The following is a 23,790-nucleotide window of genomic DNA, read 5'->3' as shown; positions in this document are numbered from 1 at the left end:
CATGTAATAGGAATGGATAGTAAATCTGGAGGCTAGACTCTCATTAAAAACACATTGCCAGTACCCACCATCTGGTCATTAGTCATACTCACCTCATACCGCATGCTGGTCACCAAACAGTAAGCCATCTTACAGTGAAGTATCAAAGAAATCCTTTCCTAAACCTCAAAGACCTCTGAGGTGTAGCTTTAACACACAAATTCCTCAGTGATGCACACTAACTGTAAAGACAGCATCATCTAGCACGCGTGCACACTTACTCTGCAAAATGGAAGCAACCTCGCTGGCATACAAAATCCCTTAAGGCTACTTGGGCAAGTCATAATACACAGAAATGTCCTTTTTGTTGATAACTCCATAGTGAGACACACAAATGCATCACTTAGCAAGCTGAGTTAAGAAACGGTGACAGTAAGCTGCTTCTTAGGTTCTAGGATTCAACAGGTCACTAGGACACTCATTGCCCTTCCCTGCATGTACACATATTAAGAGCGAAATGATGGAACTTTCCAAAATGTGTCTTAGGTTGGGATGCATCTAGTATTAATCAGCTTCCTTCAATCCTTCTCTGAAAATTATGTCCTAATATGAACAAAACATAATTTACTTCAACAATTGATTAAATCATTGGTTTAGTTCCAAGGGCTTCAATGTGTGTCAGCGTAGATGGAGATGTTTGCCAGTCCTACCTGTTTTCTCATAGATGACCTGCTCCTTTTTCACAGCAACACCTCTACAGTATGAGAATAACCTTAAATACCTCCCCTTCTTTATTGTTACCAGTAAGATCTCTTAGCTTAGCCTAGCCAACAAAAAAATAACTTCTATGACATGTACAACTTACAAAGCATACTTAAATCAGTCAGGGAAGCAAATACAATTATTCTTGAGCAATACTATCCGTCCATAAAATAAACAATCTACACTGCTATAAAAAAAATGCCATGCTTCCCAAATTATCATTAATGCAAACTTTCTAGAGTAGATAGTGCACTCCTCTTTATCAGAATTGTTTTCAGTAATTTATCTCCATTATAGCTTATTTGTCTCATCACTGGTCAGGTCTAATGACTGTTCAGCAGTATTCACCAGAAGAATCCAAGGTAAACTGCTTAGAAAATCTAATGACTTTAGAGATTTTTCAAAAATGAACTTATTTCAGCTAGCTGATGACCTGAATCAGTTTAAGAGCCACATTCTTTAAACAACTCAGCAAATAATGCTGCTGGATCTGCAGGTAGCCTTTATGGATATTTCAAAACTTTCCTCAAGACATCTGTCCAAATCTGACTCAAACACAATGCCAAGTTTAGAAATAAATATAGGGTGGGGTATATAAAACAATGTAACAAAAGGGAAAACACCTTGACATAAGGGATAAACTGAAAACTGTATGCTCCAAAACTGTACTCAAGGTGTTAAACAATGAGGTTAAACACTGAACATAAACCTAAAATCAAATCTATCAAGGACAGGTGTGAATTGAAACTCACCACCTCTATCAAAGACTAGCATATGACCTTTTGGAACTGCATTACAAACACTAAGAATAAGACTTGGTAGTGCATGGAAATAATATGCAAACAATAATGCCCAAGAAATGCAAATCTGGCACTATCAACTGCTATGCAGAGAACTGACAGATCCTGTAAGGCAGTCTTGCACATTCAAACCTAACCCGCCGAGAATATAGTATAAATCTAAATACTAAAAAGTGTATCCTCATGTCTGTTGGAAAACATGAATACCCAAATTCCTACCACATAAATGCCTCCCCTCCCTTAAAAATTAGTAAAGTTATTGGGGAATTGAGTCCTTCTGTAGAAAATAAATAATAATTTTTTCACTACATAATAACTATCACCAGGAAATCTTTCTATCTATTAACCCTCTCTGTTCCTTCTGTGTAAGTCCCATAATAACATTTAATGCTCCATTTCACATATATTTGTCCATTCATGTTAAAATCTGAAAAGCCAACATTTCCTCAGTTTTAAAATAAAAGAAAAATTAAAGAAATTAAAATCTCAAGATGTTAAGTTGTCAATCTTGCCTTCATTCTTGCTGGATGGGTTTGGAGCCGATCCTCGGCTCCGACTCGGCACTTGCTAAGCTCGAGAGCTAATTTTACCAGCTCGAGGCAACCCTATATCCCATGATGCAAGGCGGAGATTACTCAGATCTCGTTTGCCACTTCGCTAACGAGGTGCCTTCTTTTACCAGCTCTTGGTAAGTGAATTTTCAGAGACTTTTTGTCTACCCCCCTTTAGTTTTATATATATATATTATATTTTTTTAATTATCGACTCACCTTAGCTCTATTCCCGTCAGTGTTTCCTTCTTTTGACTAATATTCCTTTGTCCCTAGTCAGGCCTTAGGCCTTCCCCTCCCTAAATTTTTCCTGTCAGGGATTGTTTGTGTGTGACTGTGTGTTTTCCCTGGTTAATGTAATTTAATTTAATTAATTTAAATTAATTTGTTGGACTGAGTGTTTTTTGTGTGTGATTGTGTTACTATTGTTCATCGACACAGTTATGTCGAAGGACACTAAGGTCTCAGGCTTCAAGAAGTGTGACTCGTGCTGTCAGAAGATGTCTCTGACAGACAGTCACACTTCTTGTGTTTATTGCCTGGGACCTTCGCACCTGCAGGACCCTTGTGCTATCTGTCATGCTTTCAGCCCAAGAGTCCTGCAGGAATGAAAAAATAAACTTATATTAAGGGGCTTATTAAAGCCCGAGAGCTCCCCAACTAAGTCGGTGCCGGGGAAGCCCTCGAAGCCTGTTAAGCCTTCGGCTCAAGCTTCCAAGCCGTCGGCTTCAGGTCCTTCATCACCTGGCTCGAGATCAGCTCCGGCCGGAGCCGATCTTTCCATGCCAGTCTCAGTATCGGCACCATCCAGCGCCGATACTACCAGATCCAGACACTCAGTGTCGGCTCCGGCTGGAGCCGACGTATCTTCGGCTCTGATGGCTCCATTCATCTCAAAAATGAGATCTCGATCCCCTTCAGTGGAATCCATACATTCGGCTCCGAGATCACCTTTGCTCTCGGAGCGGAGCCATCGGAGCCGATCTTCTCGGTCATCCAGGATATTTGATCATGACCTTGAGAGAGTGGTGAGTAGACTATTAAACAGGCATTGGCCCAAATACTCCATAGCCCATCTCAACAGACGGTAGCTATATCACATCCACTGAGCATTCCTCCTCCGACTCTCTTACAGAGTTTGGAGCTGGAGCTCCTCGGAACCGGTACCGTTGTGACTTCGGAGCCGATACCACCCCTTTTGGCTCCGTCGTCCTCGGCTCCGATTTCCTCCTTGAGACCTTCATTGAAGGGATCCGGGCATCTAGTTTCTCTCGTTGGCTCCGAGGGGGCGGGTGGCATCGGACCCTTGTCCGACCCCGTTCTCCCTCTCGGAGCTTTGGCGTTGGTGAGCTCAGCCCCGACATCTGCCTCGGAGCCTTCCATCTCGGTGAGGCCTGGGGTTCCTATCTCTTCGGAGAGGGAGCTTTCTGGTCTCTCTGACAGGGGAGCCTTCGAGGTGATGAGGAGTGTACTAGCCCTTGGGCTTAGTCAATGGACAGTTCCATCAGCTCCTCCCACTACAGTGCCTGCTGACGTCTCTTCCCACTCTCTTGCTCCCGGACCCAGCGATCCAACGCCTCAGGTTTCCCCATTGGGAATATCTTCCTCTTCCGAGGCTTCTCCTGATCCGTCAGGAGAACCCCCGCGTATGAGGACATGTAAGAGGAAACATTTAGACTCCCCTGAGTCTACTACATCAGATACTGACTTGGATGAGTTGGAGGGATCCCCAAGGTCCTCCTTTGAGGATGTCTCATTTTCAAGCATCCTTGAAATCCTGAAACAGAGGGGGAACTGGCCTTCCCTTAATCCCTCCGAGGACGAGTTAGTATACCTGGAGGCATTCGGATCTCGACCCTCCACCTCCTGGGTGTCTCCGCCTTTCGACCCTCTCATGGAGATAGTGGCTCGGAAGGCGTGGATGGCTCCAGATTCGGTGGAACCTATCCCTAGGAGACCTTCAAAATTTATTACTGCCCCACAAGATAGACAATATTTAACAAAGGGTGTCCCAGGTGATGCCATGGTGGTGGCTGCTGCCACCAAGAAGGAATTAGCTGATCCTTCAGTACCTGTCCATCCTCCTAATAAAGATTCTAGGACTATGGACAGGTACGGTAAGCGGATTTTTTCTTCAGTGACTTTTGCTATGAGATCGCTGAACTACTTATGCCACTTCACCCGCCTTCAAAGAGATGTTCTTAAAGAGTTGGGAGAAGTTTTACAGGATCCGTCAGCTGCTGGGTCTCAGGATAAGATTAGCTCACAGCTAGAAATCCTTAACTCCATTGCTAACTCCTCCATGCGGCTCATTTCTTATGCAGCCGATGGAGCGAGTAGGGCCGCAGGCACAGGAGTGGCTTTAAGGCATCAGTCCTGGATGCGGCTTTGTAATTTTGCAGACCCCTTCAAGGCGTCTTTCACAAACTTCCCCTTTGATGGCTCGAACTTGTTTGGTCCTCAAGTGAAAGACACTTTGACTAGATGCGAACAAGATGGCAAGACTCTTTCTGCCATAGGAGTCCATTTCTCCACCCCTTCTAGACCTTACCCCAAAGGACAGAAGGGAGGGAAAATGTGGTTCCGCAAATCTCAAGGAGTCACGCCTGATGCACAAAGTCAGTTTACCCCCAGAGGCAGAGGGGGTAACAATAATAGACGCCGCCCTAGGAGCAGAGGTGGTCCGCAGAATCAGGGTAGCAGAGAGCCTCTTTCTGACAAACCCTTCCAGCATCCCTGAGATGTTTCCCGATTGTCCACCTTCGGAGGCAGTCGGGGGAAAACTATCGCTATACCCAATAGCCTGGCTTTCCCTTTCTCAAGACAAATGGGTACAGTCAATTATATCCAAGGGTTACAAAATTCCCTTTATTCAAACCCCAATTCAACAAAAGGGAACCCTTCCAGACGTTCCACCCAGTCTAAGGGAATTAGCAGTACTAAAAAAAGCGAACAGGAAACCAACCAGTGGAAAAAATGCAGGAAACTCCAAGAAATAGCGTAGTAGAATAGTAACAATGTTGCAGGGGATAAATGTTTCAATAAATGTGTTTGTTCATTAGACATGAGTATTGATGGTTATGGTATTAGGCAAATTTTAGAAAGGAATTGGAAATTTTGCTTTCAGAAACACCTATAACACTAAGAAAGCTTTGGAAAACAACAAATTTAAACAACTGGCCCACAATACTTTGAGAAAAGGTATGTTATAGTTATTGACAGTATTGATGAGACTTTTCAGGTGCCTGGAACACAACTACTGTGTAAAAAGGTATTTATGTTTATTTATGCAGTACCTGTCCAGCTTTTTTATGTTGGAATGACCACCAGGCCTTAAAAATTCGTGTTAAGTGAACACATTTATAATATGAAACAATGCATTGTTCAAGCATTCTCTTATTTGTAACATTTTAAAAATTTTATTTACTATTATTGAGGCTAGAAACCAGATATTTAGAGTGGGAGATTTAAGAATTTTGTTGAGCAAAGGAGACACTATGGCAAATCAAATTAAAAGCTGATAAACATCCTGGCTTAAATAGTCTATTATTAAATGTTTTTAAAAAAACAATAGTAAATTAGGACTATTTTTAGATAATTGATAATTGATTAATTGTTTGATTTTTAAATATTTTGTATTTCTGAAGAGTCCTTGATCTAAAAGGTTATTAAAGGTTTACTACTCGCTATTTCTTAGTTTTTCCTTTTCCACTGGTTGGTTTCCTGTTTGCTTTTTTTCTTTTTTTTTTGGTTTTTGTTTACAAAGTGGTTTTTTTGACTGTGTGTTTTTTGTACACTATGGGATGGGAGATCGAGATTCAACTGTTAAACATGCAAACAAGGATGTTAACAGCTTATTAATCTCTACACCCGTTGATATTCAAAAAATCTCTAAAGTTTTTAGCGCGAAAGCTACTGTTTCATCTTCTGGCGAATGCCTTTAGCCCAAATGGGTCTTTTAACTCACTGGACACCAAAATATTAAAGTTTTAGCGCATCTAAATCTACTGTTTTCATCTTCAAGGCCCGCGCACGCCTTTTAGCCCAAGTGGGTCTTTTTGATGACTGACATCCGTTATTGAGTAGAACCCTCAGCCGCATCTAGCCAACGCGAAGGATGGATAATGACACTCTTCCACAAACCTGGCTCATGTGTTTTATACACTTTTTACTTAAGCCCTTCACATCCTTTTGCTTTTTTTTTTAACGAAACCCCATCAGGAAGAAGAAATCAACAAAAGCGTGAGGTATTGACCAATTGCTGAGAGATATCGCTTTAACTGTGGAGAACTGTTACTGTATCGAACTAAGAATATGCGAAAAAGGGCAGATTATGCCAAAGCTGAATTTTCAAATGCCCTAACGGTGCATATGTCGGCGATCCTATGTTTGACAAATTGGTGTCCTTTTTCAACGAGGCAGGTATGTCCTTTCTAAAGTTGCTTATAGAAAACAATTCTGTTAAAATGCCTTTTTTAAAAGATGAAATTAATCAGTTGGAAACATGAATTTAGTGCTGATAGAAGCATGGCTGATTCCTGTAATGTTATGTTAGAAGAAGTTGAAAGGCATTCAATCGAAATCACAAACAGAAAGTACGCTAAGTTACAGCGAGACATTGCCGCTTACAAAGATAACTCTGCGTACAATCATTTTATGTACCTGGTATCCAAGGTTTACGGAAGCGTCATCTTTTTCAAATGTTAACAAACGAAACTATAGTTATGTAGTTAACAGTAAAAAGGTACAATACCACGGCTCTGGTTCAAACTCCAGTTGGAAAAAAGAACTTCAACCTTCTAATTTTGGTACTGTTATTGACACCAGGGAAGTTTTCTCTTCAGCGGATGTAACGCGGCAACCTGATAGTGTTGTCAGCACGGACAACGACGACGCTGATATTGAACAACCTAATTCTAAGAACAGTGACATTAATTCTAAACCTGGTGATGGGGTTCTTTCAGCCCCATCTAATAATCCTAATTTTTTAGGGAAAAAGAACACCATGGTAAAGAAAACTGTTTTCACAGGGAGCGGTTCCTAGGCTCAAATTAAAATGAGGGAGACGATGTAATTTTGAAACGAACTGATTGTTTTATTTTAAACCTGACTGACATCACTTTTCTAATGAAGAACTTAATGTTTTTGCGTCTGGGTTTTTTTTGTACCTACAACCTACAAAATTAAGGCAGGACTGTTGTTGATATAAAAAAATATAAAAAAAAATTTATTAATTATTATTATTTACATGATATTTCCATCAACAGTAATGTGCTTAAAAAACATTCCACCTATAATCCCCATTGGTTCACACTATAAAAGTTTTTGAAGAAATGTGTTTAAGAGTTAGAAAGTTTAAATAAGGATAGATACCAACATAATTTAAATTATGAAGAGAGAAAAGCTTTCAATGATTTCACGTCAGAAATAATATACACTGAGATTCATGAGAAGCGATAAAGGTGGCAATATAGTTGTTATGTCACAAGAGTCTTATCGTTTAAAAATGTTGGAATTGTTAGAAAATCAGGATGAGTATGAGGTTACAACTTTGTATGATATTAAAAGGAAAGAAAACTTGATTCACTCATTCCTATATGAGGCTTTGATGTCCAATGAAATTGATTTGAATAATTGGGGTTCTTTTGGCTATTCCCACACTCCATAACAGAATTTCTTTGATTATAGATGCCACATTAGGTCCTTTAGCGGCCAAACAGGATTCTTTCTTAAAGATTCCTGGCACTTTCTAAACAAATTAAATCAATTTGCCATAGAAAATGTTTTAATTCAGAAAACACATTATTTTTACTGTGGTTGTCTCTCTGTTACGGTATCCCCCCATGTGAGAGGGGGTGAGCCATTCGCGCATTTTTTGTGCAAAAGCAGTAGAATATAGCACAGACAAATATCTACTATTTGTAGATTTTTGGATATTTTGTTACAGAACAATTATTTTTATTTGGAGATAAATTGGCAAAAACGTGGTGTAGCAATGGGGTCATCAGCTGCCACCATTATATACCAATTTAGTGATGATATGGTGGGAAGAGGTATATTAAAGGTTAAATTTCCAATTTTGTTATACTCAAGGTTTGTTGATGACTTGATTTTTATTATAGAGGGGAATAAGAACACAGTGGATCAATTCATCACTGACATGAATGAATTTGGTTGCTTTTTAAAATTCATGTTAGGCAGTTTTGGTTTGGTTATCAATTTTTTGGATATCTTGTTTTGGTGGGATCAACTGGACATGAGATTTAACAGTAAAATTTATCGTAAGGACCCTTTCTTAATAGTTACGTTCATTTTTCTAGTGCTCATCCTAGACACACCATCAAAAACATTCCTAAGGGGCAATTTATCAGGGCATGTAGAATGACATCAAAAGATAAAGATCTTATGGATGAAATTGAATTCATTAAGTTTATGTTTCAACAAAGGGGCACTGTTAAATGAAACAGTTAATGAAATTTTGGATAAGCGACAAACACATTATCCAGCAATATTAAGTTATAATAAATCTGAGAACCTGGTATTTGCTAGCAACAATGTTGCAGGGGATAAATGTTTCAATAAATGTGTTTGTTCATTTGACATGAGTATTGATGGTTATGGTATTAGGCAAATTTTAGAAAGGAATTGGAAAATTTTGCAAGGGAACCATGACATTTCCAAGGTATTAGGTAATAAGCCAAACTTTGTTTTCAGAAACACCTATAACACTAAGAAAGCTTTGGAAAACAACAAATTTAAACAACTTATTGACAGTATTGATGAGACTTTTCAGGTGCCTGTTTATAATATGAAAACCCATGACAAAAACAATGCATTGTTCAAGCATTCTCTTGTTTGTAACAATTTTAAAAAAATTTTATTTACTATTATTGAGGTTGTGAAACCAGATATTAGATTTTGTTGAGCAAAGGGAGACACTATGGCAAATCAAATTAAAAGCTGATAAACATCCTGGCTTAAATGAGTCTATTAATATTAAATGTTTTTTAAAAAACAGTAAATTAGCTATTGACAAAAGCCATTTTTCTTCCTTTTTTAAGTAATGTATTTGCCTCCCCATTTTAATTAATTGGGATTATTTTTAGATAATTGATAATTGATTAATTGTTTGATGACTCACAGAGTGTATTTCAATGCTTGTTTTTTTAAATATTTTGTATTCTGAAGAAGTCCGCGGTTATTAAAGAGCGCTATTTCTTGGAGTTTCCTGCATTTTTTCCACTGGTTGGTTTCCTGTTCGCTTTTTTTGGTTTGGTCTTACAAGTGGTTTTTTGACTGTGAATTAGCAGTACTAGAAATATCAAAACTGCTAGTAAAAAGAGCCATCCAGCCAGTCCCAGCGGACCAAATAGGATCCGGAATCTACTCAAGGTTCTTTTTAGTTCCAAAAAAGACAGGAGACTGGAGACCAATTTTAGATCTCAGCAAACTCAACAAGTTTGTAAAAAAATCAAGATTCCGGATGGTCACGCTTCAGTCCATTCTGCCCTTACTGGGCAAGGACAATTGGATGTGCTCGATAGATCTTCAGGATGCATACTACCACATAAAAATTCACAGACGCTCCAGAAGATTTCTCTGCTTCCGGCTGGGGACCAGTCACTTCCAATTCAGAGCCCTGCCCTTTGGACTCACTACAGCCCCCAGAGTGTTCACCAAATGCATGGCAGTGGTTACGGCTCACCTGAGACGTCAAGGATTCCATGTGTTTCCATATCTAGACGACTGGCTCCTCACTGCCACCACCAGGCATCAGCTTCTCCAAGCCAGAAATTACACCATTCACACTTGCAGAGGGCTAGGAATTTCTATAAATTTCGAAAAATCTGCCTTATCGCCTTGTCAATATATTACTTTTATAGGCGCAAGATTGGACACCGTACAACTTTCAGCAAGGTTGACAGACCAAAGGATCTTGGACATTCAAAGACACGTCCAAGTGATTCTATTCAGCAAAAAAATTCAGGCCAGATTTGCTCTGAAAGTACTGGGTCTTATGGTGGCTGCCATAACACTTCTTCCCCTCACCCGCTTTTACATGCGGCTTCTACAATGGATGCTATTCACCCAATGGTCCTTTCAATAACTTCCCATGTGTCACGAGATCATAGTAACTCCAACTTGCAAAAGACATCTGACTTGGTGGATATCGTCCCCTCAAATCCATCAAGGCAGACCATTTGTTCCTCTTGCCCTGGTTGCCACGGTTACATCAGATGCCTCCCTGATCGGGTGGGGGGGGGCATTATCAGGGCAGAATGGTCCATGGCACTTGGCAACCTTTCGAGTACCATCTGCACATAAATGTTCTGGAGATGAGAGCAGTGCTTTTAACATTGCAAGCCCTCAACGACTCTCTTCCCCTGGGAACTATTGCAGTCCAAACGGACAATATGTCCGTAGTGTGGTATATAAACAAACAGGGCGGAACCAAGTCCTATCCACTGTGTCGAGAGGCTCTCAGACTTTGGCAATGGGCAATCTCCTCTCACCGGTTTCTGATAGCAACGCACATCCCCGGAAAATCCAACATCATAGCGGACCGATTGAGCAGAGCTATTCTCATGCCTTACGAGTGGTCTCTCAAACAGTCAGTGACAGAAGAGATTTTTCAGAAGTGGGGTCTTCCTTGCTGCAACCTTTTCGCTACACTTCAAAACAGCAAATGCCCAGACTTCTTCTCTCTCTTCCCCCTTCCAGGCCATCCCCCCAGAGACACTCTAACCCAAGATTGGCCCCGGGGACTTCTTTATGCCTTTCCACCTTTTCCGCTGATACCTCAGCTAATTCAGAAAGCAACTGCTTTGAGAGCCAAGTTGATTCTCATTGCCCCTTATTGGCCTCAACAGATATGGTTTCCGTTCCTACATCATTACCTCTTGGTACAGCCATGGCATCTGGACCCAGTTCCAGATCTTCTGACCCACCAGTCGGGTCAACTGCACCAATCCATACCTCTCTCAACCTCACGGCTTGGTTGCTCCACTTCCATCCTTAGCCAGGCTTCCTATGATTTCTAATCCTGTACGGGATATCATAGTAGCTTCCCTAAAATCTTCTACCAGAAAGATTTACACTAGTAAATGGCGACGTTTCTCTTTCTGGGCAAAAGCTAGGAACATAGACCCCTATACTGCTCCAATTCATTCGGTATTGGACTTCCTAGCTGACATTTTTCATTCAGGATCCTCTTCTTCCACAGTGAAAGTTCAACTGGCAGCCATTTCAAATTTTCATATAGGCTTTTTGGACCACAACATTATGTCACATAAACTTTGCAAGGCATTCCTTCGAGGTATTTTTTTATTGAAACCTCCGATTAGAGATCCCCCCACCACAGTGGGATCTAAATTTAATTTTAACATCCTTGATTCTTCCCCCATTCAAACCTGCAGCTGCCTGTTCTTTGAAATTGCTTTCTTGGAAGACACTTTTTCTAGTTGCCATTACATCTGCCAGAAGAGTATCTGAACTTCATGCTCTCTGTGTTTGCCCCCCCTATCTAATATTCCACAAAGACAGGGTATCCCTAAGAACTAATCCGTCTTTCTTACCAAAGGTGGCATCACAAACTAACCTAAATCAATCCATTGATCTTCCAGTATTTTTTCCGAACTATTCTGATAGAGCTAAACAAAAGTTACATTATCTCGATGTTCACTGCCAACTCAGATATTATCTGGATAAGACAAAAATTTTTAGGAAATCTGATCAACTATTTCTATCCTATGCAGAGAACAGGAAAGGCCTTCCAGTTTCTAAGGTAACTTTATCTAGGTGGCTGTCTTCTGTGATCACTTACATTCATCAGCTCAGAGGCAAAGAGTTGGTTTCTAACCCAAAAGCCCATTCTACCAGAGCTCTAGCTACATCTACAGCTTTTCAGGCTAGACTTCCAATAGACACTATTTGTGCAGCAGCCACATGGGCCTCTCCTCATACCTTTGTTTCACATTACAAATTAGATTTGGTCTCCAGAGACAGAGCAAATTTTAGTTCCACCGTTCTCAAGAGTCTGTTCCATTGAGCCACCCAGGATAGAGGTGCTAGGACGGTCCCATCCAGCAAGAATGAAGGCGAGATTGACAACTTAACATTTAGAAGTTATGTACCTACCATAACATTCCATGTTAGTTGTCTTCTCTCGCCTTCTTTCTTGCGTCCCACCCTCCATCCCCCTAGCCTGTTCAGACCGGGAAGATTATACATCTTCTATTAACAGGTTATTACCTTTTATAGCTGTTCAACTCCTAGTGTCACTAGATTATGTTGATCCTTTCTAGAGGGTTATGATGTTATTTAGTATCCTTATTTTCCTCCTCCTCTTAAGTTGGAAGAAAATACTGCTATTTCTTTAGCTACCAAACGAGATCTGAGTAATCTCCGCCTTGCATCATGGGATATAGGCTTGCCTCGAGCTGGTAAAATTAGCTCTCGAGCTTAGCAAGTGCCGAGTCGGAGCCGAGGATCGGCTCCAAACCCATCCAGCAAGAAAGAAGGCGAGAGAAGACAACTAACATGGAACATTATGGTAGGTACATAACTTCTAATTATATGAGCTACACACAGAATATGTTAAAATGTTATCTCTATTTTCCATTTCATACAGACTACTTATGGTAGTGAAGTATGCCTAGATTACAGTGTGTTAATTGATTCAGCCCTGTGTGACCTAATACATTGTTAGCAAAACATGACATCATGAAGCCCCCAACAGGAGACATAAAGCTCCACTATAACATAAACAGACCCTGCTGACAGGATAGATACATCTGCTAACAAATTCTTCTCTACTGGAAAAGACTATCCTTTACATTAAACAAAGTACGTCCTTACTCTCTTCTGACACAGTCTGTGCAAGTGGATTTGTAGCACTGAATCTGCACCAGGGCTGGCCACTCAATCTCTTTTCAGAAGAAATAGCAATTATAGGGGTTTGCAGTTGTAAGATTATAAATGATTGGTGCAGTCTGCACAACCATCTGTCTCATAATAACTTATGAACCTCTGAACATTTTCACTGCTTAAAAGAAAGCCTACAAATTGCAGTTTGGAGGAAAGAAGAGCAGTTTGAAAATCAGAATGGAGGACAGAGAAAGCAAGGGTCATCCTGCAAAAGCTACTTCATGGGAAGACCAACTAGAACAAAAAATAGAAATAGTCTGCTGCAGAAGGAGACACAACAAGAAACAGCAGAAAAGATAAGAAGACCAGACAATGAGGAATTAGAGGGGAACGCACACATAAAACCATTCTCATGCAGATAACAATTAAGAGTCTTGCCGTGGAATGTGCACATTGCAGAAACTATAACTTTTGTCCCTGGCACTCCAGAGCATAACTGACTACCTGGTATTTAGACAGGAGAAACTGAAGGATGCTTTTATGTAGGTGTCACTAAACCAGAGAAAATACTTAAAAGGCAATGTGTTCTTCTTTTCCTTTGCCTTTCATTCTTATGTGTTTTTTATAATACATCAGTAGCTGTATCTTTTACATCCTCATTTGCTTAATTGCTGTAGCTAGAAATTATTCTGCAAAGCTCTGGGACAGAAATAGACCTCAAAGAAAGTCTTTATGGATGGTTCTCTGGGAAGCACAACACATCATATTGTTTTATCCTCACATTTTCATAATGAACAGGGCCAAATATATATCAAAATAAGGGTTAAGAGTCATCAAAGAAGGCTTGGAGCCCACAGGTCCCTCAAAGGAAGGTCACTGTTCAACACTGCAGAGAAACAAAAGTGAGACACAGAAAAAGAAACACTGGAGCAAAGTAAGTCAGAGAGAGAGTATGAACATGGACTAGAGAGATTGTTCCACACCTAAGGCAAGTTACTTAAAAAAAACAGAGCACCGCTGAGATGATAAGCAAGAAGGAGTGACGAGGACAAACCAGCTTCCAAAAATGGTTACCATACTAAAGGTTTTCATATATTGCAAAACATGATCATTCTACCTAGCCAACCCCAGATACCAGAATGTTAGCACAAGTAAAGCTAAAAGATTGGAGGGGCTGAAAATGGATAACTTATCTGTCTCAGAGTATATGGAGACTGGAATATAAAACTGGGGGAGTCTGAAATGAGGAACTAGGAGAGGTGTGACAGAGTAACATGTCTTAAGGGAGTGAAGATGCATAGGAGGAAGAAAAGGCACAAGACGAGCATACACTGCAAAGTCCAACAAGGTTTAATAGCTGAGTAACATAAGCTAACAACAATCAGTAGTCCGGTGCACACTCCGGTAACTGCCAAGCAATAAAAAGTTAAAAATGATCTGGCTGCACAGAATCCAAGTCACAAAGTGTAAAGCGCTTTTCGTTAGGAAACACTTCTCCTAACTTCTTCAGGCAATAGTGCTCAGAAAGAAAAAACAAGTTTAAGTACTATCCTAGTGACTCATACTTGTTAATACAATTAAGCCAATTAAGCACAGTCACATAATTTAAAGGTGTAATCCTAAAATACTGTTTTTTGTTAAGTCATTAGGTAAAATGAGTGCCTTAGTTTTATAAAAAACAAAGTTCTGTTGTCTTGTAACGGAACATGTAGTAAATTAAATAGTATTAATTAAAATCATAGTTAGTTCCCTTTACTTATACCTAATGTTCAGGGACCTGTGGAAGTAGTAATCTTTTCATAAAAAACTTTGTTGTGTAATGTTTCTTTTAACCTATAAAAGGTGGGTGTAACTTAGCACCTTTGTGCCGAAAGGCTTGTGTTTTTGGCAGTATCCTACTGGACTAGTTAAAGATTCTGCCTTTCACATGGAACTAGTGACATTTTCAACACTCAGGGGTTAGAATTATTGAACATTATGTCCAAGCAGTATCAGGTGCAGATCAATGAATTATCTAGTGAAGTTACTACCCTCGATGAAGAAAATAAAAGGGACCTTAACTTCCAAAGATACCATTTTGAATGTAACAGGACTTTTACCAGTATTAATAACTTACTGTCAAAAACTAGGGACACTAAAATCAGGAAAATTAACAGAGACCGGAGGGACTATGCAAATGGAACAGCTTACCCAGATCCGCCCTCATCACAAATATGGAATACCCCTAGAGGTTTTAATACCACAAGGGGTACATCTGATAATAGTAACAGCAATCAAAATGAGGGTTTACCAGGGTTTAGAAAATGAGGGGTACCAAATGAGAACGAAGCCCACCAAAACAACTACTTCACAGACCAGGATAATGAGGACAACATTTCTCAGATGGTGGGCGTGAGTTCAAATAATGTTCCAAAAAACTCCATGAACCATCGGGGGCAGGGGGTGAACAAATCTACCCCCAAGCAACAGAGGAAATACAACACAAGGAGGAACAACAACAACAGGAACAAGAGGTGACCTTTCACCAAAGGGCCAGTTCAAACAACCCCTCTTGTAAAGTTGTAATGAATAAAAGCAGAGATTTTAAAATTTACAACTTTACCGAATACACTATCAACCCTCTATTAGTTGAAATTTTTGCAAAAGGACTTACATTCATTCCAACTCATGCTACTGATTTAGGGTCCTTATTACTGGACTTTAAACTTTACACTAGAAAACTTTATTTACAATTAATGTTGGGTAACGGGAAATACAACGGGAACCCAAACTTGCGTATTTCTAGTACATTTAATCCCCCTTTACACCCGTCCATTTTACTATTTGAAAGAATGTGCGAAATGGACTTTAGGGCTTTTATTAACCGTCAACACGTCTGAATTAAGGACCAACTTGAACAAGAGCGAAAGAGAAGCTCTAAGCAACTTTAGACTTTTAACAGTCTGCCTAATGAAACCTGACAAAGGGGGTGGACTGGTCATTATGTACAAAATGGACTACAAGGAAAGAATGGGGAGGATACTTGAAAGTAACGCATATATTAAAGTGAGCCTGAACGAATTGAACATAGCATACAACCGTATCCGAATGTTCCTGAATGATATGTTCATTGACTCACTCATCAACCTTGACATGTTTAACTATTTGTCAGTACTATCACCTAGACTACCTGTACTTTTTGGAATACCTAAAATCCACAAGAATCAAGAAGATCCACCTATGCGCCCCTTAGTGGACGCTCGACAATCAATCACCTGTTCTTGTGCTAACGTGATATATGACATTCTGAAGAGATTTGTGACCCCGGAACCTTGGATTTGAAAAGACTCTTGGACATTTTTGATGAGTATTAACTCTTTAGCTTACTGCGGTGGTGGTGCTGCGGTAGCGTTGTCACCTCACAGTAAGACGTTGTCCTGTTCGATTCTCAGCTAGTGCGTCTTCTGTGTGAAGCCATGCATGAATGGCCGTACCTTCGTTGAAGGTTGTGCATCAGGGCTGGCAACTCGGCATGTAAAAATCTACTGCCAATCATTAGCAGACCGGAGTTCCGCTGTGGCGACCCCTAACCGGCAAAAAGCCGAAAGACACAACAACATTAACTCTTTAGCTTATAATGAGCACTTTTGTTTTTTAACAGTGGATGTTTACAGTCTATACACAGTGATGCCACAAACCTTGGGAACAGAATGGGTTATCGACCATATGAGATTTAAAGGGGCAGAACATTCAGAACTGAGATTGGTGGAGGAATTGCTAGGTATAACACTGTCTAATAACTATATTACCTTTGAAAAAGAATTTTTCAGACAGCAGATTGGTGTAGCTATGGGCTCCCCTTGTGGAGCTAGTTTTGCCAATTTAGTCATGGCCAAATGGGAAAAAGACACCATTTTTGATAACCCTGGACTGAAAGAGTGTATTTATTATTACACCCGCTTTTTAGATGACATTTTTATGATTATTAAACGGGGTGTTGAACTAGCTGCTGAAATTCTGGAGCAGTTTAATAGGTCTACTACATTTCTCAGGTTTACTAGTAACTTCCACATAGATTCTATGAGCTTCTTGGATGTTGAACTATCTAAAGATTGAGCCCAGAAAAAATATCTAGCAAGGATTTTCTGAAAGAATACTTACTCAAACTCATTCTTACATTATACTAGTTTTCACCCGCTGCACCAGAAGAGGAGTGTAGTGAAGGGCCAACTGGTACGAGTGGCCAGGATGACTACGGAGGATGACCACTTCTTTGAGGAATGTGAACTCTTGAAGTCCATGTTCCTCAAGAGGGGGTATCCCATTGAGTTGATTGCTGACCTTATAAGGGAGGTGAGTAGTAAAAGGGCCTCAGGCCACTTCAGACCCATCCTCTCCCAAGGATGGACAGCAGCTCACACTTTGGAAACCAACGTCTCAGTAGAGATAGAACTGAGTAACCCCGTAGTTAGGAATAGTATTGGGCCACAAATGGAGCAAAATTTTTGAGACTCGTGACTACATTCTCTTTAGATTATGAAGCCCTGATCGCAATACTGGGCAAGAACTGGCAGTTGTTACTGTCCGATAGGGATATACAAGGAAAGTTAGGATACAAACCGCTGGTCACCTGGAAAAAAGGAAGGAACCTAATAAAACTTACTGAAAGTAGTAACAGCACTTTTAGAAGCACCCCAGGGACATTTAAATGTGAGGTATGTAACCAGTGTCGACACATTGCTACAGGATAAAAATTCTTTATTAGGGGGCGAGACTATTTCCTGAAGAACAAGTTTAACTGCACTCCAAAGCCTTAATCCATGTAGCATTATGTCAGTGCTGCCTTAGTTTTTATGTAGGCAAGACTGATCGTAAGTTTAAGGAGAGGATTTACGAACATGTTTATTACATTAACAAAAGGAAATTGGAGAGCCCACTAGCTAGACACTGCATTGAAAACCCCTAACCACAGTTTCAAATTTAAGGCCATCGACTCAACTGAGATGAATAGTAGAGGAGAGGCGTCTACACTTATGTTGGAGAAATTGGAACTTCTGTGACAGCTTAGACTCGATGCATGCTTTCCACCGGGCTTGAATGAAATTACTTCTATTCTGTGTGTGCTAAAATTAAAGAGCCTTAAGAGATAGTAGCTGCACACACATTATTTTTGTTGGATGGTTAAATAATAGATGCTCATTAGCCCTGGGGAGGTTACAATTGCTAAGTTACACCCACCTTTTATAGGTTAAAAGAAACATTACACAACACAGTTTTTTTATGAAAAGATTACTACTTCCACGGGTCCCTAAACATTAGTTATAACTAAAATGAACTAACTACGATTTTAATTAATACTGTTTAATTTACTACATGTTCCATTACAAGACAGCAGAGCTTTGTTTTTTTATAAAACTAAGGCACTCATTTTACCTAATGACTTAACAAAAAACAAACTGTTTGACTTCAGTATTTTAGGATTACACCTTTAAATTATGTGACTGTGCCTAATTGGCTTAATTGTATTAACAAGTATGAGTCACTAGGATAGCACTTCAACTTGTTTTTTCTTTCTGAGCACTATTGTCTGAAGAAGTTAGGAGAAGTGTTTCCTAACGAAAAGCGCTTTACACTTTGTGACTTGGATTCGGTGCAGCCAGATCGTTTTTAACTTTTTATTGCTTGGCAGTTACCGTAGTGTGTTACTACTGATTGTTGTTAGCTTATGTCAGCTATTAAACCTTGTTGGACTTTGCAGTGTACGCTCGTCTTGTCTTGTTCCTATTAGTTTTTGGACATTTTTAGGAGTAAGAAAAGGCTTGAAATTTATTTTGGAAAAGAAGAGGAATGACATACCTGAACAAGAGGAAAAGGAGAATTAGAAAAATATATAAGCAGGGAGAGGAAGGTAATGCTGAGTCTGAGTAACAAAGATAAAGAGAAATGAAGGCAAAAGGCTGTACACCAGATAGCAGTCCATTATGTTATCTTTACCAACATAACTTGTAATTTTAGTCTAGGACTGTACTTTTAGCATCTGATCAGGGAGAGTACTGAAGGTGGGGTGGGGGGTGGTATGAGATACTTTGCATCAGAACTTTTGGAGATAAGAGTGGGCACATGTTGGAGTTAAATTTATCTTGAAGAATGAGCTTAGTACAATGTTAGGTATTATTTCTGTTTTATAACTAAAAATGTTTTGAGGTGCAGGTAGAGCAATTTTTAGTTCATATTTAGCTCTAAAAGATGTGATCTTCCTCTTAGATTGTTTGTTAATACTGACAAATTTGATTTTAAGGTGATAATGGAGAACACTGGACCATGCATAAGTGTAAATCCAGAATACCGAGTGAGATGGTTATGTAAAGTCTTGTGTTCTCCGTTATCATCTGAAACTGTTTACTTCCACTGAACATGATGAAAGCAAAATGCTTTTCATTATTACTCAGCATATCTATCAGCTATCCTTGGCATTAATTAAAAGAAAATTAACATTGAATGAGTAACATGCCCTTCAAATGTTGAACAGTAGGAACATAGACCCAAAATGAGGAGCATTCCTCATATTGAGGGCACTTGAGAGATATGAATAACAATAACTGTTTATCTGCCCATTATTTTTAACTTTGGCCCTATTTATTGAGCAAGTAAGTTGAGAACTGTGGCCAAGATGACATGCAGCAGCTTCTAGATTTTATGCAACTGCCACAGTGTTCTGAGAGTTATGCAAAATCACTGGTGGGGGTCCAGTGTTCTCCATTACCTCCAATACTAATACCATATATTTTTTCTATTCTTCTTTATGACCACTGGAGACTTGCACCAAACAGGTTTCTTTCTTAACATGGCATTGTATTTGTGTTGAATAAGAACATGAGCTTCTATGTAAGATGCAAGATGAGAGTACAGACATTAGGTATATTTGATGGTCTTTTCTAAAGGGTCATCAAAGCTTTGGGGACGCCTGAAGTGTTTCAAGTTCTCATTGAGCACAAGGCTGGCCTTGAATAAGTCTCAAAAGACAGTTGGATTGGTTGTTCATCTGTACTAGGATCATATGTTGAACAACACAAAATGGAGATATGATTTGATCATTATGGATATTATAATTGGCAAGGACCAGATGACCTATGCCTATGAGGACAAGAACAAGTATGATGGTCTCCCTAGTGTGAGGTGGTATTCTTTTATCAAGGAGATTTGTAATATTAAAGTCCAGGAAGCATTAGGCATACTTATTTGTAGAGATGTAAATGACTTTATGGTGGAGTTGATGGTCCCTTTAAAAGATGGCACTTGGGTTAGTGTAGAGGGACTTCAGGCTTTTTAACATTTGCTTTGTATAATGTGGGTATCATGGACAAGGTTCTGTAGCTGACCTGGATTATTATAGATTCATGTTTAGTGATTTAAGGATATGGAAGAGTTCAGTGTCATTGTTTTTAATGATGTGCCTAGAGATGATGGCTAGTCATATACAGATAAAGTAGTCACTGCCAGCAATACTGATACCTCTATGTGTGGACCTAAATGTGTGGTAGGGAGAGAAACCAGGAAAGGGAAGACTGTCATTGTTCTGGAACCAGAATTCAGAGACAACACTGAGCTCCACATTTTCCAGCATTATGAAAGTGCCAGGGGAGGGCATTTCATTATTTAGGTTCCAAACACTGAGCAATGGTACACTGATATTTGCCAGATCAGAATTTGCATTTACTAAAAAGTAGCCTGTGTAAACGTCCATTGCCTAAAATGCCACTGTGGATTTAGAGAAAGTCTTAGCCACTAAATGAAAGCCTTGGTATCATAAGTAAAGGTCTTAATGGGCAAAGCAGGCATGCATGTCTTCCATTTCCCTCTGGGTTGATTTACATTAGGCCTAATTGGTATAACAACAACTACTTAGCCAATTATTAAAGTCATTCAGTCATTTATTGCTTATATTGTAGCATCACTCACAGTGAAAGTTGGATACTGCTCAGTTGTTTTCCCCCATCCTTAGCAACACCCTCTATAAGACATAATTCTTCTCTGTATATATCTTAAGGGGTGCAACTCAGCCATTTACACCCATAACATACTTCTTAACCTCTTAGTGCAAAAAGTCTGGACAAATCCAACAAATAATGAGAGGACAAAGGCCAAATGTCAGGGAAATATTTTGCATATTGTTTTTATAAACTTTGACTGCTGTCAGAATAGCATATTTTGATTTAGCATGCATTTTTTTCTGAAGGGTATGAAGTCTGCAACTCAAATGTCTGTCATTACTAACTGACCAATACTGAATGGTTTGCCAGAAAAATTTCTGAGGAATAGGCCAAAAATATGATGCAAAAATAAGAACATTCTGTGAAATTCCTGGTAATTGAGAGGTCTGACCACATGGACAAAGATTATGAAGGGGTTTCAGTGCCTTGATGATATGGCAGATTGTAGAACCTGAGAAGCAATGGCAATGAAATCTTTGTTCAGCCTTGTGAGAGATAAATACATGTGCTAAAGTATGGCGTCACCTTTAGAATGTTACAATGAACAGTGGACATCTCTTGTAGCTTGTCAGTCTTTGTCAGACCATGCTGTTGACACTTGCCTGTAGTGGTGATGGTAGAAGCTACATGGGGTATGAAATGAGTGGTGATGGGAGAAGGCATGTATGGTAGGTAGTGGGTGTTAGTGCTTTCCTGAGGATTTCTGTAGTGCAAGTGCCTATAGACTAAGAGGTGGTTCCCTATTGAAATGTTGGCACTCATAATGTTGAGTGTCAACATGCCGGAAAAAAGACCAAAAAAAAAAAATAAAGGCAGGAGAAGAGTGAATATTGAACATCACACTTCTCCATTAAACTTTGTTTTTGCAGAGGTCAAGCCCACTTGCACTCCCCACACCTCTGAAACTGAGATATATATATATATATATATATATATATATATATATATATATATATATATATATATACTAACTCCAAGATTTCTAGTCCTCAGAGAGAAGAGAATATTCTGAGAAATGGACATCTCTGAAATATTAGATGTTCCAGTTAGCATTGTTAGGTGATGCTCTTGGCTGGGGAGAGGGCATTGTATTTTTTACAAGTGAAGAAATGCTGAAACTATGTAAGTATTATACTATGCAGCACAATAGTGTATCATGTGCACCCAAATACTGTGTTGTATATTCTGCAAACCTGCTGTACTAATACTGCACTTCCCAGATGTAGTCGGATTCTTTTTCCAGTGAAATCCAGTGACAGAGCTCCAAGTAGGCACACCCAGCACAAATCAACATTATCTGCAAACATGACAAGTTTAAAGCAGACGACAAGTGTACATAAGCCAAGAATGTTGGAATTCACATATTTAGTACAATACTGTACATTAGGTGAATTGTTTGCACTGCCAAGTAACCAACAAACACAATAAACAACAACAAAAAACAGCAGCAGTAGTCTTTACTCTCATTAGGTTGAACAAGCTAGTCCAGTTTCAGAAGTAAAATTGCCAAAGCACTAAACAGGGCTTTTAGGTTGGTAACTATGCATTCTAATATGTAAAATAAGTGGAGGAAGGTTTGCTCTCCAAATGCTTTTGGACTGTATTTTCTAGTCTGATTTGGTACAGTGCTCAGTGGAAGTTAGTCATACAACAGCACAACTCTACAGAGTAGCTGAACCATGACAATTTTAAAGCAGAGGACAAGCGCACACAAGTTAATAAAAATATGTATTTGTATGTAACTAGTAGAAATTAATACAAGCTGTATGCAACAGCAAGAGTATCCCCTACTCACACTTGGGGTGTGCTGGGGGTGTGTGGAACCAGATAGACTAATTTCAGATTCAAAACTCCCAATGTACAAAACAGATCTTTTAAATATGCCCTTGCATTCTCTATTTTACAAAAAAATTGAAGAAAAGGTTACTTCCCTGTTGCTATAGGACTGTTTTTGCAATCAAACTCAGTAACAGAGTTCAAGACAGGTTGGACACTATATTAATTAATGGATTCATACATTAAAATCTTAAATCAGCAGGCAAAAATGTCCCCAAAAAGTCACAACATAAACATCTAAAACACAAAAAACACAAGTATACAAAACTCACAACAAAATATTTGACAAAATTCAAAAACATCAGTTTATAAGGACTATCAGCCTCATACCACCAGAAACTAAATCTGTAAATATACTAAGTCATAGACTGCAGAAGTGTGGAAAAATATACACATTCCCTTTCCCAAAAAGTTGCATAACCATGAAGAACTCATCACAGCACCTGGAATAAAAGAATTACACTGAGATATAAAGACTGCAGTGGTACGGCAGTAGCGTTGTTACCTCACAGCAAGAGGTTCTCCCATTCGATTCTTGGCGTGGCTTGGGAGTGCCTTCTGTGTGGAGTCTGCATGTCCTCCCCGCGGTTGGGTAGCATTTGAAAGACATGCGTGCGTAAATTGGCATGCCTTCGTTAAAGGTTGGGCATCGAGCTGGCACCTCGGCATTTCGTACAAATCTACTGCCAATCATTAGCGGACCGGAGTTCCGCTGTGGCGACCCCTTACCGGGAAAAAGCCAAAAGACAAACAACAACTTTAACACACTGAGATTTCAACAGTATTAAAATGACTATATATTTATTATGGTAGCAGACAAACCAGTTATGAAAAAAAAAAACATAGTGGCAACTGTAATTAATACAGTAATTTGAAACAAATGAAATATTGTAAATACATATCTGACCAAACAATGTAGATTAGTTGAAGCAGGAAAATCAACAATGGCATCAAATGAGGTGGTCATCTCTGTGGCATACAGCGCTGACTCCCTTGCTAGGTTGCAGGCAGTCAGAGTTTGAGTAG

This window comes from Protopterus annectens, chromosome 17.part0 (genome assembly GCF_019279795.1).
Source record: "Protopterus annectens isolate FY-2018-M chromosome 17.part0, PAN1.0, whole genome shotgun sequence".
Taxonomy (NCBI): Eukaryota; Metazoa; Chordata; order Ceratodontiformes; family Protopteridae; genus Protopterus; species Protopterus annectens.
Note: the sequence above shows the minus strand (reverse complement) of the source record.